The 20,671-nt window shown below is 34.0% G+C and overlaps 1 protein-coding gene across 3 annotated transcripts in view; it reads right to left on the bottom strand.

Moving 5' to 3' along the window:
• Mgat4c (MGAT4 family member C) overlaps positions 1–20,671 on the bottom strand; it is a 675,471-nt gene that overhangs the window by 401,398 nt on the left and 253,402 nt on the right. For all 3 annotated transcript variants that reach the window (XM_076553844.1, XM_076553845.1, XM_076553843.1), the window contains one exon: positions 998–1,108. The gene's annotated coding sequence lies outside the window, so the exon portion shown is untranslated. The remainder of the gene's footprint in view (positions 1–997; positions 1,109–20,671) is intronic.

Raw genomic sequence — 20,671 nt, 5'->3', positions numbered from 1 at the left:
TATCTTCAAATGAAACTCTTTGGTTGGGAAGATTCTTTTGATAGTTACATCATTGTTTTCTGAAATTAATGCTTACTAAGATAATGAAGCTACAACAGTGAAACCTGAAAGTCATAAAACCTTGTGGATTTACACTGTTATAGCACATACAGTGGCCATTATTTACAATTAATTTTGAAATTAAGTTCAGAAGGTCATATATAATTCTACATATACACTCACATATGAATTTTACTTCCATAAACACATTTACATGGATGGGCACAGGCACACACACATATGTATATAGAGAGACATGTATATATACATAGATTTAGACACATGTACATATAGATAGATATTAATTTTTTTCCTTAGGAGTTTAGACACAGATGAAGTCGTGGAGAGCTGCTGACATGTAGAGCTCTTTGTATACTTATTGAAGAGCAGTACAGCCTAAAGATAAGAACAACAAAGCCAGACACGTTACACATTTATGTACCTTTGTATTATTTAGTGCTAAAAGGAAAATCCATATATAAACCAATTCACTCAGAGTTCTTACCTACAGCTTTCCAATTCTGAATACGAAAGGAAGTTAGAATGTCTGTCAATAATCTCTAAGGTGCACTTAGTGGTGTTGAGTGGGTGGCCATTCATTACATTATTGGACTGAGGAAGACTTAAGCACATGGAATAACTCACTATGGTTTCAATAGCCTTCATCTCAACCAGAGTAAGAGTATTAAACATCACATAACCTCACATTCATTCGACGCCAAGTAGCTCTAGACTCCCATACTTCCAATACAAGTTTAAACACGGACAGCAGAACTTAGTGTTAATGTTTATCTTGCTACAACATAAGGCAAAAACATCATGAAAAAAAAATCTCAAAGCACAAAACATTTTATAACTTGTATCTCAGAGCAGCTGCTTCCTGTCTGACCACGCTATGGTCTGAAAGGATTTCTTATCTAACTCTCACCATAGCAAAGAAACAGAAAGCATCTCTTACCAGAATGGAATAATGCTTCAACCTTGCTGTTGCATTTTGTGGAGTTCTTCTTTGAAAAGACAGATCCAAAGCAGCTTTGTGTACACCACTGATCTGGCTGATCTCCAGTCCCTGTACAAAAAAACAGTGTAATTGGCTCTCAAGAAAGTGGTGTAAACATTCATCATGATGGCAGTCGCATGTTGAATCTAGTCACTGTTACCCTTGTAGACTTTTTCTAAACAGGCCAATTACATTCCTCTTTTCAGTCCCAGCTGTTTGAATTTCTCCATTCAATGCTGAGATGAATATCTTTGAAGAAAAAATGGAGTTGTGTCCTTTCCACTGTGTGGACACCTTTAGTTTCTTAAAGTGCCATCTCACACTTAATAAAAGAAAAGAGAAAAAAACACATGACTTTAAATTAAAACTATATCATTCTATAAATTTATTGAGCATCTGCAGGCCTTTGTATTTTAAAACTGGAAATACAAAGGCTACTATTTATGCCTTATGGTAATGAGGTGTCAGCATTATTAAGTGTCTTTTATTGGTTATTTGATAACTGTTAAGTGAATATTCTACATCTCTCTTTTTCACAGAAGTCACATCAAATATGCTTACAACATGCCCTGGAGTCTGAATCCAGCTGTTCTGTGTTTCTAAGTCTCATTAAATATTCCACTGTTCTTTTGCCCAAACCTTCAAAGGAGCTCAGACACAATCACATCCTTTAATTTTTATGGGAGCAATAGAGGGGGTCACACAAGCTTGGCTCTTTTTCTGATTTTTAAAATTCAAATGTTATGGGAACATTAGGTGATTATAACTGTAAGTGATAGTCTTGTTACTAAGCGAATTTGAATGCTAGATCAAAATGTAAGCCCCAATTAAAAAAAAAAACACAATTTGAAGTTGAATCATTCTTTGTGGTGATCTAAGCCATAAGCTGATCTCACAGCCACACAAGCATGTTATCTTTGTTTTCCTTCCAGAGTGTGTAAAGGCTGGTTAAGAGTTATTAGCTCTGCCACAATTGAAAAAGTTAGAACTAACCGCTTAGAAAGAATTGTGCTATCAAGTGCATTTTTAGAACCATTATTTTGCTTATGAAATTTATATAAATTAAACACACATACGAAACAATCTTATGACTTTATAAATTAAGAGTGCATAACTATCTAATGGGTATAAATTATTTCAGTTCATGTTTTTTTACAAGCAAGCAAAAATTAGATAGTCTTCAAATATAAACATTTGTTGCTGAATATTTAATATCATTCACCAAACTGAAGACAACCCATAAGCCCTGAGGTTGAATTTTTATCATTTGTGTGTTAAACAATTATCACCAAATGTCCATAAAAGATGGGTCTTTGAAAACAATGTGTGTAGCTGGGCGGTGGTGGTGCATGCCTTTAATCCCAGCATTCGGGAGGCAGAGGCAGGCAGATCTCTGTGAGTTCAAGGCCAGCCTGGTCTCCAAAGCAAGTTCCAGGAAAGGCTCAAAGCTACACAGAGAAACCCTGACTCAAAAAACAAAAACAAAAACAAAAAAAGAAAAGAAAAGAAAAAAAGAAAACAATGTGTGTAAAGTACACATTTGTTTCTAGAATACTAGGGACAAATAATTGCAGAAGACACAGAATGACAGGAAAGGATGTTGCTTAAAATTTCAGATTTTTAATGATTTTACTGCAAGTTTTCTATTAATTTAAAAAGGAAAATGGGTTCATTGACAATCTGGGCTAATGATTTAAAAGTGACTCTGAGCTTATCCATATAATATTTTGAGATTAGTGTTAAGATTTATTAAGCCATTGTTTTCAACATCACATTTATTATATTCTTCCATGTAGGCATGAAATAATTTCTACAGATGTCACAGTCAGATAATGGGCTTCAACATAACTCAGCTATGATTACTTTAGTTGTTTGTATGTCTGCATCTACAGTGCCATGCTCTCACTAAATGAATGGATTAAAATAATGCAGTAAAAATGAAAGACATAGCCCTATGGTTTCATATCATATAAATAGCCTAAATCATTTTCAGTTCTAGGTATTTTATTTTGTTATGAGTGTTCGCTCTTTATTTATTTGTGTTAGTTAACTCTATAGCGTGTTTTTTTTAACTTCGTGACACAGCTTTTATTATTAAAATTATTCCTTGTAGATAGATTTAAGAATACATGTAGAAATAATAGTGAATAACTGAAATTCCAGCTGCTTTGGGTCACAGAAAGCATCTAATATATCCCTAAAGAGAATGTAATTCCTGATTATTTATCTTACTTTAAATTCCTGATCATGAATAACAAACAAACATTAACTACTAATAGAATCTCTCTAATTATGTGGGATAAAATGCCTTAAAATATGCTGAGAAAGTTATAGCTCCTGTACACATGTACACATTCACCCTAATACCTATCATTTGTTTCTGAATTGACTCCCAGTCCATTTAGAATGATAAAGGAATGTTGTCATGGCAGTCCTCATGTGCAACGGTTATTCCATCTTCAAATTTTTTTCAGCGGTGTAACATGTTTTAATATTCCTGTGTATTTAAAGTTAAAGCTCACTCTCTCTAACATTTCTCTTGTACAATGCTCTTCCCTAATTTCAAAATAATACAAAGCATCGTTTGCTTTCCTTACCAATGAATGCTTATACACCACGTCAATTTTCAAGTCAATGAAGAAGACTTTTTATTTGACTCCTAAGGATTTTTTAATTCCTCCTTGAGCCTTCTCTTTTCATATCTAAAAATCCTTCAATCCTCTACAATTCTGATATCATGAAGTTCTTTTAATCACGAGTTTATTGTATGTCTTCTTTGCCTAAATAATTCTGAAATACTAATTGACATGTACAGTAGCTTCCCAGATATGAATATTATCTCTGTTCTGTTGACTACTAAGTTTTTCTGTATCCTGACATTTCTATTGAACTATATATGATGCTCTATCTGTGTATTGTATATTGATTCAAATCTTGGCACTCCAAAAAGAAAAAAAAATCCACTAGTAGAAATGTGGCCAAACAAATAAGTTAAATATATTGTATCCTTTGCAAAACAGACCTTTCTACATTTTCAATAGTTTAGCAAACTTCAATAACTGAATTGCTCTATTAATGATTACGTGATTTTTTTCAGACTAGATTCAAGAGAACCTACTTACAGAGAAAAAAATCAATCTATGACTTGTTGATCATGAATTTAATAAGTAAGAAATACAAAACTGTTCCCTCAAAAATTGTTTATATTTTCTTTCTTGTTAGGGTTATAATCACAGATAAAATCCACTGGGACCAGGAAACTCAATAGCAGAAAAAGAGTTCCTAATGCAGGCAAAAGAGTCAGAGATACACTGTCCAGAGGGGTGGTGGGGTGAGGGGAGCTCAGAGGTGTGGAGGGAGGAGAAACTGGTCGAGATGTGTTATATAAGAGAAGAATCTATTTTTAATATAAATTTTAAAAATTCACTCTGAAATTCATTTTGTTATTCACTTTAGAACTGATACTTTTTTAGTGTTATGCTTAACTTATATATCAAATACCTATTTACAGGCTTTTTGTGTGTGTGTATTAACTAATGGACTGTCAAATATATTCCTCAGGATATATTATTTTATTGATATGTTTGTGATACCTGCTGCAATGCTTATGGTTCATTTTGTACAAATGATAAAAAATCATCAAATGCATCAAGCTGATATATTGAAGTAAGAGAATAATAATATGAATAAACATTCATCTCAGGAAAACGACTACAGATAACCTTGGCAAAGTAAATACTGCACTAATTTTCAAAATAATACACCCTACTTTTTATGCACTTCCTATTTATTATACAACTGCTTTAGGATGATGCATATTTGTAAAGTTAATGTCTTAATTAATAAAATAAGAGTGATTGTGTGTATTTTCTTAATGCATTTTCTATTGCATTATTAAAATAATTTCCATATTGTCTTCTGCATAGCCCATGATTCATATAAGATGAAAATGCTATCTGCATTAGTTATTTCATTCTTCTGATGTATCTACATGTGATGGGCCATGGAAGAATAAACATAGGTATTACAGTTATCAGAAAAGAAGGATAAACTTGTGTACAATTGGGTAAGTTTTTTTTTTTTAAAAAAAAAAACTTAATTATAGCTGTACATCCATTTCCTCATCTGTGAACAAAAATGGATGTCAATAAGCATATTGGTTTGACTTTGAATTATATTTTTAAGATAACTTTATTTAAGGTAACTCTAAATAAAGGAAACTCCAAATTTATATTAAGGTCCATTTAAAAGGTAACAAATAGACCTTTATATTTAGAAAACATAAGCATTGTATATACAAACGTTTTCATATAAATACTTCAAGGTCTGAAGCCATGAACTAATCTATAAATGCTTACTTATCCATGCATACCAAAGATTTGTAAAAAGCTTAGCTTTGGAATGTGATGAAATGAAGAGAATAATAAATGAACAATACTAACAAGAAAGCTAATAACAATGAAACTCTAAAGTGGGAAGACCATTCTGGAACTGTCAATTTTTAAAAATTTAAGTCCTATTTTGAGGATCTACCTGTGACATAGCACTTTAGCCTGAGGAAAGAAAAAAAATAATTGAAGCATCTTGATTATATCTAAAGTAACAAGAACTAGGTCAATAAGATTATAAAAGTTCAGAGATCATTATCTACTAGTAGATAAAAAACCTACACTGGATACAAATCTGTTATACTAAGAAGGAGCAAGATTAAGAGATTTACTTTCAATGAAAAGTCCTTGGGTTGACCAGAGTCTAATCCCATTGCTATAAATAGAGTTGATTTACAATCTTTTCAATATTTTTCCCATTTTGAACAAATGATTAAAAAATCATCAAATGCATCAAGTTGATGTATTGAAGTAAGTGAATAATAATATAAATAAACATTCATCTCAGGAAAACAACTACAATATTTTTCCCATGGAAAAATATTGAAAAGATTGTTTTCTATAGAGAAAAGGTTAGTGCAAAACATGAGAGGGAGTGGTGATCAAGATAACATCAATTTTAATGAGATAGTAAACATATAAATGATCAAATTACAAAATAAATAAGCACCAAAATACAAAATTTGATTGGGGATGTATTATCCTCCCCCTGTACTTGAACATGGCACTTTACAGTATTAACTAACTCTGGGAATTTCAGATTTGGCTTAATGTGTATTCTAATCTTAAATATGGGTAAATTAAAATTTCCCTTATTCCTAAAGGTAAAATATAGATATGGCTTGCATCTTATGAACTACATTCTGTCAGAAAGCAGACCAGGGATTGTCTGGAGAAGTGGATTGTGCCAAGCTTTGGGATAAGGTGGGGACATTATTACATACTGAAAGCCTTTGTCTATATATTTGAAATCTGTATCAAAATATCTACACTAAAAGAATGTATTGGTTGTAAATTTTATTTTAATTAAACTTGCTAATTCTAAGGAACAATTATAATGACTGTGCACAGAGAATTTAAGAAGAGTTGGATATGAGCACAGCCTTAGCAGTGTACCTATCAGCTGATATTTATAGGTGTAAGCTGTGCCCTCTGGGGATCATGACACTGTTGGGCTTTGGAGCCATGCCTTAGGGAAACACACCTTCCATGAAAAGCTCATCACAAACACAGCCTCCTCCCTTTCCTTTCACCTGTGCTGATCCCAACTTAATAAAGTCAGTCATGGAAAAGTCGGTTCTTAAAATCACAATAATCATCTTTGAGCAGAGTAAATAGGTTCCATAGTGAATATGATGTTACTCATACTGTTTTCATGTTACCGAAGTGATGAGTAGGAGGTCATAATAGCATTGACTGTCACTACAAAATAACTATTTAAAAATAGCATGCAAAATAATGCTAACTTGAATTTGAAAGGAGAATATCAGTAATATTGTTGATATTTAAAACCCTTTTCTTAATCTCCTTTGGCCTTTGACTCTTATAACCCTCTTATCTTCGTCTCTTCCATTTTCTGTTATCTTATTTTTCTTCCATTATAATTGCATATTTATGGAACCTTACTTATGGTCCTGTTGCTTGTCTGAGTGTTACATACTTTCTCTCTTTTATCTCATTTAATTCCTTCACAAGGGCTTTCATCTCCCTCTTTCAAAGGAACTCAATCCTTTTATTTTTATTTCTATATTAAGATATTGACTAAGAGTCACATATAGTTTAATAAACTCTTTACAAGGGTATCATTCACTCCTAAATTTATTTTTTGTCAATATTAACCTTTTTATTATTTGTGGCCAAGTTTTGTTATTAATCTTAACTCTGAACCATTAGCATTGTATATATACAGTTCATTCATATTTCTATCACCCTTTTCAATCAAACATGCAAAATATATTTACACAACCTAAATTTCCCTCAGCTTCACATTGCCATTATGACTATATTGTGTCTTATACTTTAAATAATTAACAATCTTCAATTATAGTGAGACAGTTTTCAATTCCATAATTGGTATCTTAAAACCATTCTGGACGGTGGATGGTTCTGATAATTATTATTTGGGAAAAAAACTGTGATTAATAAGTTTGTTAAACAAAAAGCAAATTTGTTTATTAAGAAGTTGTAATGTGTTTTTTCTTTAAAATATCATGCATAATAACACAAAGATGATTGTGGTGATTTTGATATGATTTTCAATGGAACATCTCCAACCACATTTCATACCATTGCTCAAAAACATAGCAGATATTTTAGAAATAACTTATATAAGAAGCATTAGATAACTCTATAACTCTATATTAGCCAACCTTGAACTTTTAATTTACTACATTTTAGCGCAATGTTTTGCTTATTTACAATTTATTTAGCTTATGGTATAGAAGAATGGTTTTTCTAAGTTGATGACAGTCACAAAGTGTACAGTGTCTAGTTCAAATTAGAGTTGATGAATAGTGTAGACAGAGCTAGTGTTAAAAGCAGTCAAAGACACACACACACACACACACACACACACACACACACAAATCTACTTTTTCAGAATATTTCTCCTAACTCTTCTTGTCTTACCAAGGTTAATTTCTGCCAAAGAAGTCACATCTTTCCTCATTTCTTTTCGTGCTTTTAGAAAATATAAGTGTAGCAAACTGTCTTCTATCTTGTTCTCTGACTTCTCCCCTTTTTTTCACAGTCATACTTTTCCCTAGGTTCTTAAGGGTTCTTATCTAAAGCACCTAAGATTTCTGTGGCTTCCCTTCACCAAGAAGCCTGCATGGTTCACACCCAATGAGCTAGAAGGTTAAGACCCTGAAACCCTCTTTTCAGTAAGTGACAGATGAGAATGAGAAGTTAAGTGTCAGTGCCACCTGCATGTTTTAGACAATATACTATGTGACATGGCCCATATGGCTCCGTATCATTTAATTCAACTTTTGGGAAGATATCAAGTCTTCTGGGCATGGAGAGATGGCTCAGCGCTTGAAACACTTGCTTAACAATCATGAGAACTAAAATCCAGTTCTAGCACCTGTGTAACTAGTTAGGCACTGTGAACACCTGTAAACTGTATAGGAAGGGTTCAGATGCTGTCTTCTGTTTTCTGCTTATGTACATGTTCACATATATGTATATGGACAATGGTGACAAGTAGCATGAAAAATAAATATAATAAACCTTAAAAAACAAAATAAAAATTCAATAACAAAAAATAACAATGCAATAAAAATAGATCATTAACCCGAGTATTTTTTCAAAAGGAAACATGCAAATAACAACAAGCCTATTTAATAATAGTCACTAACACAAATAATAAGAGAAATCAAAATCAAAACCGCAATATAATTTCACCTCCCACTAGTTACAAAGGCTTTTAAACCAAAGACAGAAATCAAGTGTCTGTGAGCATATGGAGACTTTTATATTATGTGAAGGGATGTAAACCAGTACAGTCATCAAGCACAACATCATGACAATTCCTTTAAAAACAAAATCATGATTGGCACAGTATCCAAAAATCCCACTATTTGTATATAACCAAAGGAAATTTACTCATTATATCTCATAGACACCCAAACTAATACTTATTTTTGCCTATTCACATGTCTCTACTATTGATACAATCACAGTCTCCATTAACAGAAAAATGGACATATGAAATGTAATAGGTGCAAAATTGAATGCTTTTCAGTTAAGGAAATTTATCAACATCGTATGGGGAAAAACAGGAAAAAACAATTCTAAACAATAAAAAACAAACAACAAAAATCTACTGGATGTCTTACCATTCCTGATTTCAAGCTGTACTACAGAATTATAGTAAAGTAAAACCACATAACATTGGTATAAAAATAGACACATAGATCAATTGAGTCAAAATAAAGACCAAGACATGAATCCACACACTTTTGGACACCTGATTTTGATTAAGAAGCCAGAAAAACAGTACCTTTAACAAATGGTACTGGTCTAATTGGATGTCTGCATGTATAAGAATACATCATCACCCTGCACAAACCTCAAGGCAAAATGGATCAAAGACCACAAGATAAAATGAGAAACACTGAAACCTGACATTAAAGAATGTGGGGAAGAAACTTGAACTCATTGGCACAGGAGAAGACTTTCTGGATAGAATACCAACAGAAGCATGAACTAATACCAACAATTAATAAATAGAACCACAAGGAACTGAAAAGTTTCTGTAAAGCAAAGTACACCACCATTTGGACAAAGAGATAGACTACAGAATGAGAAAAGATTCTACCAATTCCATATTTGGTGTAGGACTAATATCCAAAATATATAAGGAACCCAAGAAACTAGATATCAAAAAACCCCAAAACCCAATTAAAAATGGATAGAAGTCTAAACAGAAAATTTTCAATAGAAGAAACTAAAATGCTAAGAAACACAATAATGTTCAACATCTGTAGCCATAAGAGAAAGGCAAATCAAAATGACACTGAGATTCTTTCTTACACATGCCAGAATGGCTAACATCAGTAAAAACAAAAAACAAACAAAAAAAAATGATGGCTCATGCTCACTGGAATGTAGAATAAGGGAAATGTTTATACTTTGCAAGTGGGAGTAAAAACTTGTACAGCCACCATAGAAATCATAATGGTGATTCCTCAGAAAGTTGCAAATCAATTTTCCTCAGAATCAAGCTATACCACTCTTGGGTAAATACTCAATGGATGCTTCATCCTACCACTATGACACTTGCTCAAAAGAGTACCTCAACAGGAGCATGGATAAAGAAAACATGGTACATTTACAAAATAGACTATTATTCAGTTGTTGGGGAAAAAAGAATCATGAAATATGCAGTCAACTGCTAAAACAAAAAAAATTATTCTAAGTAAGATAACCCATATCTAGAAAGATAAAAATGGAATGTATTTACTTATATGTGGATATTAGCCATTAAATCAATGATAACCAACCAACAATACAATCTGTAGAACCAGAGAGATTAGGAATAGATGAAGGAACTAGGGGCATACACATGGATCTCCCTGGGAGGGGAAAAAGAATAGATTTTACAGCTGGCTGGGGGGTGGGTAGGGGTAGGAACAGGAGGCTCAGGTGGGGAGCAAGAAGAGAGATAGTGTTGAGGAATTGAATACAGGAGGGACTGCTGGAAATGAGGAGCTTGGAAGAGTGATATGGAAAGCTAGTGGAGTAGAAACTTCCTAAAATATATGAAGGTGATAGCCAAAGGTCTCCTAATAGTGGGGGAGACAGCATCTGAACTAGACATCTCTTGTCATCAAAGTTTCCACTAGCAGGACTGAGGTACATTCAGTTGAGCAGTTGGCCAAGGTGATTCCATGGAAATCTCATAGCAACCCAAGGTGTTGCTAAGATGATGCATTATTTCTACAAACTGACAGAGGAGAATCAAGCACACCCACAAGTTGTTGAACATGGAGAAACTGAGTTGTTGCCTACACGGAACCTTCAATTCCACAATCAAGTGTCATTGGTGTGGGAAGGTAACTCTGCAAGCTGCCAAAAGTGACATGTACACACAAACCCATCCACAAAACCTTGGATCTACAATCTGTCCTACTTGCAAGATATGACAGGGTAATTGTGGTACAGAATTTATGGGAGTCAACAATCAATGTCTGATTTGACTTAAGGGTCACTCCAAGTGAGGAAACCCATATATAGCACTACTTGCGTGACCAACAGTCAGAGATTGGATAGCTCAGAGACCTAGTGTAAAACAAACAAAACAACAACAACAACAAAAAAAAAACAGTATTGGTCTAAAAACAAAAGTATCAATAAAATGACTTTTAACAATATTTTGCTATACTCATATATCAGTTTCTTATCCAGTGATCATTAGAGAAGCTTCCTCCTGCCACAAATGGGAACACATGCGGAGACTCACAGCCAGATATTCCATGAAGAGATACCTTAGAACACACAATTCTAAGTGGGAATGTCTCCACAAAATCCCACCTGTCAGTATTGTGTCATACTAAGGGTGTCATGGTGCCTCCAAGGTTTCCTGATGTGGATGTGAGCTATGGGTCATTTTATGAGAGTGGTCAATAAAAATGGTGAGCTTTGAAAAAAAAAATTCCACCCATCACATCTCAGAGATTCCTGCAGAAAAGGAAGCAGAAAGACTGTAAGAGCCAGAGGGGATTGTGGACAACTGGAGAACAAGGCTTCTGAATCAAATAAGAAAGGTTTAGATGAATTCACAAATACTGACACAGCAACCACAGGGCCAACACAGGTCTTCACAAAGGTCCTTTGTATATATATATATATATATATATATATATATATATATATATATATATATATATATTATAGCTTTTAAGTTAACATTTTTATGGGATTCCCTGAGTGTGTGAATGAGTGGGTCTCTGATTCTTGTGCCTACACTTAGGACTCTTTTCCATCTGTTGGTTTGCTTTGCCTATCCTCAATGTGATGGATTTTGGTTTATCTTATATTTTATTTTATCATGTATGGTGGCTATCACTTGAAGCCTGTTCTTTTCCAATAAGGGACAAAACAGAGTGGATCAGAAGGGGGAGGTAGGTAGGTAGGAAGTGAGAAGAATAGAGAGAGGGTAATCAGGATCTATTGTATGAGAAAATAAACCATTTTCAGTAAAGGGAGGGGAAAAAAAAGAAGGAACCTATAGCTGCCTCTGTGGTGATACTTTGTCCCCGAATATATTTCGCACCTTAATAAACTTATCTGGGATCAGAGAACAGAACAGCCACTACATAGACATAGAGGCCAGAAAATGGTAGCACACACACCTTTAATCTTAGCATTCCGGAGGCAGAGATCCGTCTGGATCTCTGTGAGTTCAAAGCCATGCTGGAAATAGCCAGGCATGGTAACACACAACTTTTATCCTGGGAAGTGATGGCAGGAAGCAGAAAGGTGTATAAGGCATGAGGACCAGAACCTTGAAGTTTTTGGCTTCCTAAGCTTTTAGGCTTTTAGCAGCAGTTCATCTGAGATCCATTGGGATGAGGACATAGAGGCTTCCAGTTTGAGGAAATGAGATCAGCTGAGGAATTGGCAAGGTGCGGTTAGCTATGGCTTCTTCTGTTTCTCTGATCATTCAGCGTTCACCCCAATACCTGGCTCCAGGTTTGTTTTTATCAATAAGACTTTTTAAGATTCATGCTACATGCCTCAGATAAATGAGGATACCTGGTAGATTTATGTTTCTAAGGTACATATTCATAGAGGAATTTATATTACTAACACTTATTATAATAGCAGTATGCATTTTTATTTTTTTATTTTATTTTTTGTTTATTTTGAGACAGGGTTTCCCTGTGTAGCTTTGCGCCTTTCCTGGAACTCACTTTGTAGATCAGGCTGGTCTCGAACTCACAGAGATCTACCTGGCTCTACCTCCTGAGTGCTGGGATTAAAGGTGTGAGCCTCCACCGCTGCGCATTGTTATTTTATTAGTAATAGACAGTGTGTCTATTCTGACAAACTGACAAGTAACTCAGGTTGCTAGTTCAATGTTAATTATAAGAGTTCCTGTGATGTCCCATCCATGGGTAGATGAATGCTCTGAAGGTCATGAAACATTTTAAATGCTACTTTATCTTTTTAATGTTAAATATTTTCTAATAAAAATAAATAAAAAGAGCAAAATTATATCATTTTAGTGAAAATAGATAGAGCTACAGAACATGAAACAATTAGATATTTAAATGTTAAATGAAACAATACAGATAGCTTTAATTTTTTTTCCATTTATTAAAAATAGATTTTTTTTCATACAGTATTTTCTGATTATAGTTTTCCCTCATTCAACTTCTCAGGGATTCTCCACAACTCCCCTTCCATCCAAATCCCTGTCTGTCTCTCTGAAGATAACAAACAGATATCTAAAGAATAATAACAAAATAATAATTAAAAAAAAAAACAGAAGATCCTGAAAACATCAAACCAGAATTCATAACATATATGCAAAGGACATGTAAGGTTAAAGACAAAGAACAAACAAACAAAAGTCCTGACAAAAATTAAGAGGCAAAAACCCTCCAAAGATTCCAATGAGTTCATTTCCTGTTGGTCATCTTCTGCTAGGCACAGTGTCTGGCCTTACGTGTGGCTTATCTCCCCGGGGAGAACTAAAGTTTCATTTCTACCTTCTTACTGAGGAAACGGGGAAGATGACAGAAACCAGTACAGGAAAGTTACTGATGGCTGAGGAGAGAAGAGGCAAAGGGTAACATTTTGAGATTCACTAATGGTCAATAAAGCACAAGTAGAATTAGATGGTGTATTTTATAGCTTATCTCAAGTCTACAACAATAATCTGCAACAATCTCTCTCTCTCTCTCTCTCTCTCTCTCTCTCTCTCTCTATATATATATATATATATATATATATATACACATATATATATAGATATAGATATAGATATAGTTGGAAATGATCACACAATGACAAAGTTGAATAAAAAAGCTGGTATTAGATAGAGGAGAAGATGGCTAAAGGAAATGGTCTGGATTTGGTCAAAATATGTTATACCCATGTATGAAATTCCCAAAGGTGAAAAGTGTATGCCATTCTAAAAAAAAATTACAAATGTGTTTGTTACTCTAAAAACTCAAAATCAGAAAAAGTATGACGTTTCAAAGTTTGAAAGCTTTCATATTAAAACGCTAGTTACTTCTGTCTGTTTGTATCACTTTGTCTGTTCACTCATCTTCCTATGGTAGGATTATAAAGTAAGGGATTCGATATTTTTATTCAATTTATTGAATTTAATACAATATCTAAGATTTAGAGTTTTATATCAATTTCTTGCTCAATTTAGGCATATAGTCATTCTTTAGTTTTAATTTCTACTTAAAACTTTTAACAAATAGTCAAAGGAGTATAACATGAATCCTTTCTATCCAGCCCTAGTAACTTTAACATTAGGCAGAATTAAATTAACAGTCTAAAAATATCAGATTACTTCCAATGGGTCAATAAAAATGGTAGAATTTACTGATGAGTAGATTTATTCAGACAAAATGTATTAACGTCTGAGAGGAGAAAATGTTATTTTGGCTTTACCATTATCTGTTTGCTTTTATATCCAGATAAAAGGAATTTATATACATGGGAATTTTTCAAGGTGGAAAGTTATTTTTAGTATAGTTTTGCTGAACTGTCAACCTAGTTTTAAAGGACAGGAATATAACATGGTAATTTATTCAGCAAGTAAGTTTTTCCCTCACAAATTTAAACTCTAAATGATATGAATGACCATAAAGCTGTCATCAGTAGCTATCAATCCACCTGTAAAGGTTAAGATGTGTTCTCTAAAAAAATCAAAGCATATTGTTTTAGCAGAACATTATTAAGAAAACAAAAAATAATAATAAAGAGGGCTACAGATTTAGTTATTGATTTCATTGCACTGGGTGTGCAATAACGCATTTGAATTTCTACTTATCTACAACATGTTTCTCTTTGGAACAGGCACAATCCAATAAGGAAAACCAGAACCAATCAAAAGGCTGAACTGTGGAACACAGTTGACACATTCACAAAAGACTTCCCATACCTAAGTCTCAAAGAATATTGCAGGAGAGGGAGCAGATAGACTCTAAGAGACAGATTATCCGGGTTGCTGCGGGATTGGATTTTCTAGTAATAACAGAAGCTACACCCATAAATTCTCACCAACATGGCTGCCCAAACACAAGCTGAAAAATGAAGGCACCATTGAACATGCCAGACTGGGTGGAGAAAAGCCTGTGAGGACTCAACCATGAACAAAGCAAACTGTAGGCAACTGCAGGCAGTTGGAAGCAGTAGAAAAGGTCTTCCCCAGGGAAGAGCACATCATTGGTTGTCCAATGCCAATGGTTAGCTCCGAAAACATACATAAATGTAACATTATTTGGACGGAACAGACAATATTTTACATATATATATATATATATATATATATATATATGATAGATAGATAGAGATAGATAGATAGATAGATAGATATAGATATAGATATAGATGTAGATATAGATATGTGCATGCGTGCAATAATTATAAGTACATAATGAAGCCATGGATGTATAGTGAGATAAGGAAGGGGTACATGGGAGGATTTGGAGGAAAAAAAAGGAAGGGAGAAATGCTGTGGAATAATGCTTTTGTACACTGGTTTAATAAAATGCTGGTTGGCCAATAGCCAGGCAGGAAGTATAGGTGGGATAAGCAGACAAGGAGAATTCTGAGAAGAGGAAGGCTGAGTCAGGAGACATCAGCCTACCATCCAGGGAACAGCATGTAATGGCACACAGATAAAGTCATGGAACACGTGGCAACATATAGATTAACAGAAATGGGCTGAGTTTAAGTGCAAGAGCTAGTCAGTAGTAAGCCTGAGCTAATGGCCAAGCAGTTTTAATTAATATAAGTCTGTACAAGCTGTGAACTGAAACAGCCTCATCTCTTGCTCTTGGTTCGGTGTCCAGTCTTCAGTGCACAGGATTAATCTGTACCCTCCTACCTTCCCAATAGTTCTCAAAAGTGTGACCTGGTCCCTGCCTCCTTCTATGTTCTGGTTTTCCTATCCTCAGTGTGGACTCTTGAATTCACCTCATCCACATGGCTGGGCTGCATTTGCACTTAATATTTGTATGCACATAAAAAAAACCCCTCACTTCCATTCAAAGGAATGGATTGGGAAAAAAGAAAGCAGTGGCTTGCTGAGTCTTCTCCCTGTGCACCATACTATAGCAGGTGTCTAAATAGAGTCGTTGTTCTGTGAAGCTCCACTTTCAATGTGGGAAAAGCCATGACAGGTAAGATGGTCACACATAGGAGGAATAAATAACAGAGCTTCCTTCAGAGTCCATAAAACATAAAAGGCTCTTAGGTAAGTTGTAATTATCTTAGAGTGTGATTAAATACAGACAAGCAAACATTTTCTGCTCTTCATGCAAAACTGTTTATCTGAATGCTTACAATGTGGAGAACTCTTGGTCTAAAATAATTCCAAAGCAAGTTATTTACCTTGACTTCCGTTTTAGAGCTAATACTGAAAGCAGACACAGACAAGTTCACAGGTGCTGTTATCATTTTTTTTAGTTCTATTATTCTATTTTAAAATTAGTTTTCAAATGATCTACGTTGATCATATTATTCTCAAATCCAACTGCCAATCGCACCTCCTTCCAAGTCCTCTCCACCTCCCTACCAACTTGATTCTAACCCTGTCTCCCTCTTTCTCAAAAAGAGAAAAAAAAAGAACAAAACATGAAACTGAAAAACAAACTAAATAAAACAAAACCAATATTTTTCATTAAAAAAAGCAAAATAAATGCGAGAATAACACAAGATTTCATCCTGTGTTTATCAAATACTCTTGGCCATGGGGCCCAGGCTGGAGTGTGGGTGATACACAGATTGATACTCCTTTGGAGAAAATGGATTTTCCATCTCCTACTTGGTTTCGATTGCAAATAGCATCTTGGTTAGATGTAGGACTCCATCCACTCCACTTCTCAGTGTTGGAATTTTGTCCAGTTTGAACCTGGGCAGGTACTAATGTAGTTTTTAAATATACTCCCTCAGATTCATCACTATGTTCAATTGTTAAAGAAATGGCAAAAAATGGTAAAAAAGCATTATGAAGATGTATGAATATTCTTGTCTATATAATATATATACACATACATATATGTAGTTTTAGAAACATAATGCATATATCATATAATTTAAATAAAATCATTTAAAATGGGTGAGTTGAAAGTTGAAGGAAATGTCTTAACAAATTTTGTTTCACCTTATTATTACAGCAAATATCAATTTCTTAAAATGACCTCAAGACTCCTTCACCTGGAGCAATACTTTGTAGTCATTCTCCTTTGTGTATAAGCAGAATCTGTAAGTATGAAAGTGATAGTACTCTCATAATTGAGTTAAAACTCACTTGGCTCAGAGTTAAGTCAATAGGAAAATTTCTTCGATGAGTGTCCAAGAGATTCATACCTGCTGGACCTGGGAAAGCAAATGGCCATGCTCTCAACTACTTTTGAATCACACAGGAAAAGATCACAAAATTAAATAAGTAAATAAATAAATAAATGAGCTAAACAAACAAATAAATAAATAAAAGGATAAATAAGTAAACAAACAAAACAAATAAGTAAATAGAAATAAAAACTAATCTAAGCTGAGAATATCCTACAGCTAATGGTTAAAAGACAATTGAGTCTTCTAAAAATCATTTATCTTACAGAGGACACCAAGCAGCCTAGAGAGAAAATCCTTCAATACATATTTTCATTTAGATCCATAAATAGATAAGTGCCCATATACTATGGGATATAAACATATATTTATGCCAATGGATTTCTGGATCTGAGAAAAATCTACCTGGAGTAGAGAAGGCAATTCCACAAATTTACTGAAGGTAGGAAAACCTGTGCCTTCCTCCCAGTTCTCAGCCTAGGATAGTGGCACTGAGAGTCATAGAGAATAAACTTACATAGCAACAACTGTTAAAAATTAATAACATAGTTTTTTAAATGAATTATTCTTTTCATCATTTCATTTCTTATATTTTGTGGTATTCAAAAGTCATTAGGTGGTTGACACTATAGTAGTTCTCAAGAACTTGGAATGCAAGTTCTTAAATTCTAAAAGTTTTTTGGAAGTAATACATCTGAGAGTATATCCAGTAAATCTCTTCCACCTTCGATGCAGGACTTATAATGGGACACTAGACAAACCGTTTATATTGAGGTTACTTTGCCTAAATCAATAAGTCAATTCATTTTTCTTTCTTTTCAAGAAATGCTTTTTCTGTGCAGCTATAGATCTCATTCTGTAGACCAGACACTGCTTTGCCCTCAGAAATCTGCCTGCTCTGCCTTCCCCATGCTCAGATTAAAGGTATGTGTTACCCTGCCAGGCCTTTAAAGTCTTTTTTTTTTTATTTTTTTATTTATTTATTTTTTTTTTTAGCATTATGATTCAGAAACCTAGCAAAGCCCAAACTAAAGTACTCTCATGAACAGGTAAAACTTCCTCTTTAAAATTGAATTGTATGATTGTGTAAAATGTTTGTCAGTTGCAAGAGAATGTTCATTGATGAGGGTTTAGGACTATCCGAGTTGAACAAGACAACACGAGGAGGCTGCAGTCATCCACAGAGAATGATAGATGACTAAGGGATGCTGAGAATGGGAGAACTAGTCTCTCCAGAGCAGAAGGCACTGATTGGTTATCCAGCGCCAAGTCATCAGCCCTAAAATTATATAAGTAAAATTATATTAATGAGTAAAATTACACAGATGCAGCATGTCATATTTGGGAATATATATGTATATATGAATACATATATGCAGGTAGCACTTATTAATAAAAAAAGATGTCATGGATTTTAAGTAGTGAAAAGGAGGGAGGTATATGGGACAGTTTGGAGAGAAGAAAGGCAATGGAGAAATGATGCGATTATATTATATTCTTAAAATTCAAAGAAACATAGAGTGTATTACCCTATGAATATACATTTATTATTAATATTTATCAGTTTTTCTGGCTGAATTTTAGCAATTATATTCCTGAGCATCTACCTTTTTGGCCCCCTCAATTAATGCAAGAAATTCACGGAGTCTGCTTGAAGTTAAAAGGAATTTATTTAGGGAGGAAAACTCACTGTAGCACAGGAAATTTATCATAGGGTCCTGGAAAGTCAAGTAACAGTCCCACACTCTTCTTCCACCTGGTTGTCTCAGCATCCAAGCCCACATCTCAGGTCTTAAGGGTAACCCTGAGCCATGCCCCAGGGGCAGGTACAAGGTTATAGGTAAGTAGGTAGTTGCCTCTACATCTCTAGGGTCAGTGCTTCAAGGTCATAGACAGAACAGCTATCCACTACATCTCACCCTTTTGTCTAAATAATAAAGTTCTAACTTAATATAAAACTATATACAATAGGAACGATTGTCAAGTATTGTTCAGGGGAGGGGAAAGGTAATAATATAAACGAAAATAGAAATACATCCAGCAAGAACAACATTAAACTACACTCACTATTTTCACATGCTTAAGTCAATACTTTTGTGTGCTTGTAGAATTTATCCGTAATAATTAGCAAAAACAATTAGAAACAATTTTTATATTTGATGCTAACACAGCTGTGAGCGAAAATGCAAGCAGCTAGTTTATTTTCTTTACGCAATATACTATATGAATAAAGAGTGTGAAAGCCAAGGATGTAACTCATAGCAGTTAAAATGTTAAATTTCTCCTCCTTCTCACTTTTTAACGTTATCACTAAATGTCGACAGTAAACCAGGCCATGGGAGAAATAGCTTACTTTCTCAATTTACATGCCAATGAAAACTATGTCTTATTTTATTCAGGGGGTGAAGGATACATTATGTTAACACAATGTGGAAGAGCTTTAATGTCTTGGCACATTCTTCCTGTCAATTCTCATTTCCTATGATCCTTAAATATAAATTTTTATTACATTTCATGACTTTTTCATGAATATTACTCCCTAGAAAGTTATTGGTCTGAAAACCACTGGAATGTTTATCATGGCGAATGGATATAGATGGGACAGGCAAGATGAAAGCACCCATCTTATTTCTTCTTAATTATTTTTGTAGTAAAGTCTCCATGTTGACAGTCCAAATAAAGCAATTTTGTTAAATTTTAATGGCCCCTCCTTCCCAGTGATTATACAGCAGACTATATTTTAATTGAGTTCAGTAAACAATTCTTTTAGTAGATCTTTATATCTCTTTGTAAATTCACAGCAGGATCAATAAGGCTCACAAAAGCACCAAGCATTTCAACATACATAAATGTGCAGGAGCTAGAACATCGCAATATTTAACGAAATTTTAGAGAAATCAAAATGTATTGCTGAACAGTGAGAAATCAAAAGAGGGGCAGGGGAATCACAGTTTATAATCCAAACTCACTAGTGAGAAAAGTCCAGTTTTGATGTAAAAATGTGACCTTCTACTGTCATTACAACACAAACCCATACAGCATGAAACCCTCTCTGTTAGAGGAAGCATCCTATATCCTTTGTTTCTGTGGGTAACATAAGGGAGCCACATGCCAGCTGCACACAGCATAACTTCATGAGTATATAACTGTATTTAAATCATTTATATATCACATTTTGCAAAAGTAATAGAAAAATGTG

Source organism: Peromyscus maniculatus, chromosome 18 (genome assembly GCF_049852395.1).
Source record: "Peromyscus maniculatus bairdii isolate BWxNUB_F1_BW_parent chromosome 18, HU_Pman_BW_mat_3.1, whole genome shotgun sequence".
NCBI classification, from domain to species: Eukaryota; Metazoa; Chordata; class Mammalia; order Rodentia; family Cricetidae; genus Peromyscus; species Peromyscus maniculatus.
This window is presented reverse-complemented; position numbering and strand designations above follow the sequence as displayed.